The 4,157-nt window shown below is 41.4% G+C and overlaps 1 pseudogene; it reads right to left on the bottom strand.

Moving 5' to 3' along the window:
- Positions 1 to 814: 814 nt before the first annotated feature.
- On the bottom strand, positions 815 to 932 carry LOC126206618 (5S ribosomal RNA; annotated as a pseudogene).
- Between the last annotated feature and the right edge of the window lie 3,225 nt (positions 933 to 4,157).

Raw genomic sequence — 4,157 nt, 5'->3', positions numbered from 1 at the left:
CGAGCCTAGGGTCGAAATGACGCGTGCCGTGACAGTTGTCAGGATGAAATAAGATGGCTAGCACTTCAAAGAGCATGTTTATTAGATTTTTAATCGGTCTAATGACGTATATCGACTTAAAACTAAATTGCTACCGATACTGTCCGAAATCGTTGGCTACAAAATGGCAGCTGCGTGACTCCACATTTGTTACTGGTTGTGCAACAGCCTTAGTTGTATAGTTAAGGAGTTCAAATGTATTTGTGTGCACATATCTAGACGTTTCCAGTGGATGGCCTATTTCCATCGTGTGGCAGTTCCATAAGATAAAAATTGGTCCCTCATTATTGCAATTATATAATAAATTACTGTCTGCACAAAAAATGTCATTAGAGTTCTCTGTAGAACTCTTGGAGAGCTATAAAGCACTCCGTCGTCAGGCCACGAGTGGCCTACCGGGACCATCCCACCGCCGTGTCATCCTCAGTGGAGGATGCGGATAGGAGGGGCGTGGGGTCAGCACACCGCTCTCTCGGTCGTTATGATGGTATTCTTGACCGAAGCCGCTACTATTCGGTCGAGTAGTTCCTCAATTGGCATCACGAGGCTGAGTGCACCCCGAAAAATGGTTCAAATGGCTCTGAGCACTATGGGACTTAACATCTTAGGTCATCAATCCTCTAGAACTTAGAACTACTTAAACCTAACTAACCCAAGGACATCACACACATCCATGCCCGAGGCAGGATTCGAACCTGCGACCGTAGCAGTCCCGCGGTTCCGGACTGCAGCGCCTAGAACCGCACGGCCACCGCGGCCGGCGCACCTCGAAAAATGGCAACAGCGGATGGCGTCTTGGATGGTCAACCATCCAAGTGCCGACCACGCCCGACAGCGCTTAACTTCGGTGATCTCACGGGAACCGGTGTATCCACTGCGGCAAGGCCGTTGCCTCTTGGGGAGCTATGCAGAACTTAAAGATAATTTTTTTTGAAAACTAGAAAATTCGAGATTTTCTTTATAAAATTAAATTTTACCGGGGTACTATTGTTTTTTTTTTTTTTTTTGTTTTGGCAAAATTCTGCACTGTTATTCAAATGTTGTATGGAGAACTCTGAAACTGTAGCATATCTATCAAGAACTCTGAAAAATGTATACTTCTCGAAAGTCCGGTGCCAACTTCACCAGAAACTCATTATTCTGCAATAATACCCATTGCGGTCATAAATCCATATAGTTTTGATGCAAGGACATGCCATAATAAAAGGTATTAGTTTATCTATTGGTCGGCTATATGAAAGAACCTCGGAATAAGGATATCTGGCATTGTTGACTAGATTTTACGCGCAAATGTTCCAGTAAGAGAACGAGGCATGACGTCTCCCATCGGCTTTTGGCGTCTTGGGATCCGCTCATCTCGAGATTCCAGAAGATACCAACTGAATAAGATTAACAGATGCCACCTGAGATAAAAGATCTGTTTTTCGAACCATCTGTTAGCGGACAACCTGACAGTGACCCTTCTGAATGCGGTAATCACAGGCGAGACATATGTGACTACGAATTCGTCTAAAAAATGTAAAATATGGAATAAAACATTTCAGTTCGGCAGTTTCGACTTCTAATTCGTTGTCAGCAACCTCAAAATACTTTATATCATAAGTTTTACTGGAATCCGCTAAATATTCATTTTTGACCCGCCATTTTGAATTTTCTAGTTCCGACATTGGGTTTGTAATCATCGTTCCAAAGAATCTAAACTGAACACTGTTTTGTAGGATTTAATATTCATTTTTCTACTATGTCCATTGCGCTTTAGCTTAGAAATGGTAGCGTCGTGTTTCATTGTGCGTCTACATCGTGCATGAAACCAGAATTTCTACTTCTCTTCGCTTATCTGACGGAACAAAGCCAAAATTTTCGAGTATGAAGCTTTCATCCTGAGCCTCTCATGTTTAGCAACTTCTACCTGAATTTGACCACTAGTATCAACCTGACCATTCCGTCAGCACGATTACCTGCTGTAGCTCAGGCAAAAGAATCATTCGTAGACCACATACGCTGAACATCACACACGCAAACGCAGAAGCGGAGCTCGGAAAAAGGCGGAAGCTGGAAGCAAGCATCCCATTACGGATGCTGAAACCACTGCGGTTTTTGCGCGGTACCAGCTTCGTTTCTCAACAGCCGTATCGTATTATATTATTTCACTGCATTTAATTAATTACGAAGACGGACTTCAGTGCAACCTCATTTTGTTCAAATAATGGTGACTCCCTTTCACCACAGATGTCGACCTTGTCATGCAGGAGCTGTCTAAAAGGTAGAAAGCCGCAGTAGGACGCAAGGCACAAGGTCTCAATGCAGACTCATTAAGCCGACTTTATTCATTAATGTCGGCAAGGTATTTATGCAAATGAGGACGGATCGAGGACGTTATAGCCTTAAAAACTGCGGAATATTTTAATTATATGATACGATGACAAAACCAAGGCCCCACCATTTTCTCTCATTTATGCAACGGACTCCAATTAATCATAACGCCCGCGGAACTAAAATTAATTACGCGTAGAGTAAGCAGTCTGGTCCAATTTGATAGGCCACAACGTGTTAAATACCGCATTTGTCACCATCATTAAAGAGCCGAGATTAAATGCATAGGACAAGAAACAAAGTTCAGAGGACAGTATAAGACTGTAGCAGTACATTCAACAGAAACAAAATAAGCAAGGCAGCAGGAGACTTTTAAATTTACATTTTACTACGCTGTCAAACATTTCCAAGCCTGTATTTACTAACGCGTAACGGTTACTAGCTTCTTCTCTCTAATTGATTTTGAAGATCACAAGTGATCGAAAAAAGAGCTAGAACTGAACCACGGGATGTTACGGGACAATATTGGTATTTACACGTCTGTGCTTTGCTTACGGTAGTGACACTGACTATGCTATTCGGCCGGCCGGTGTGGCCGTGCGGTTCTACGCGCTTCAGTCTGGAAACGCGTGACCGCTGCGGTCGCGGGTTCGAATCCTGCCTCGGGCATGGATGTTTTTGATGCCCTTAGGTTGAAGTAGTTGTACGATCTAGGGGACTGATGACCATAGATGTTAAGTCCCATAGTGCTCACAACCATTTGAACCATTTTTTATACTATTCGTCGTATAAGAATAAAAAATTTAGTCAATTTAATCATTATAAACCTGATGTTGAATACATTGTAGACTGCACAGAGAGGTCGTAAAAAAATAAAAACACATAACGTGGTTACTGTAGTAGATCGTAAATGTTGCAAAGGTAAGACTAAGGTGTGGCTAATTCTTAATGCCGAGAGTTGTATAAACTGCCTGCGAGAATTGGACGTTCCTTGATACGGACGTATCTCTCTGGAATAAGTAACCAAAGATGTGACTCTGGGGACTCTGTGTGAAGCGCTTACAGAGATCGGACGTGTTTTACGTTGGAGAGATTTTGCTGTTGTTGTGCAACGCTATTAAGCTCCATTGTGAATGTTTACTTCATCGATGGCACAATAAACAAATTCAAGAAAATAATACGCATTCAAGGCATTTATCAATTCATAAAAGATTTGACATATATTCTTCAGATATCACGTGACGTGACGTAGGTCGATCGGAGGCGCAGTCTGGAATGATAGTGCGAGCCTGCATCTTTTCACGGTCAATATTCTTCGAGAGAATGTATCAGAAGCAATAAACTTTTCGTTTATAAAAAGTTGGACACATCAATTCACGCGCATCATATAACATAGCACCTAATTGTGCCAACGATCTTCGTAGCGAAATAAACAGTTCAGAGACTTCAGGTTGAGCGAGTCTAATTCCACTGAAGATCAATATTGTTAAAAAAAAAACTTCACAAAAACGTTTAATTGTACATCAGAATTAAAATGAAGTATCATTTTGGTTAAGGTGCACCACGTAATTCGGCAACAATCAACGTTACCAATAAATAATATATTAAATTGCCACGGTCGACGGACGCGAGAACCATTTGAAGTGATTAGGATACCAAATCCAGGAGCATAAATCTTAGGACAGCCTGAGAAGAGAAATATAAAGGAATTATATCCTCATCACGATTTAAAAATGTTTCATACCTGAGGGAATGAAGAAATATAAGAAAAGGAAGATAATTTTTCTTATAGTATTATAATTTTT

Source organism: Schistocerca nitens, chromosome 1 (genome assembly GCF_023898315.1).
Source record: "Schistocerca nitens isolate TAMUIC-IGC-003100 chromosome 1, iqSchNite1.1, whole genome shotgun sequence".
Lineage (NCBI taxonomy): Eukaryota > Metazoa > Arthropoda > Insecta > Orthoptera > Acrididae > Schistocerca > Schistocerca nitens.
The sequence above is the reverse complement of the archived record's forward strand: the minus strand, read 5'-3'. Positions and strand labels throughout refer to the sequence as shown.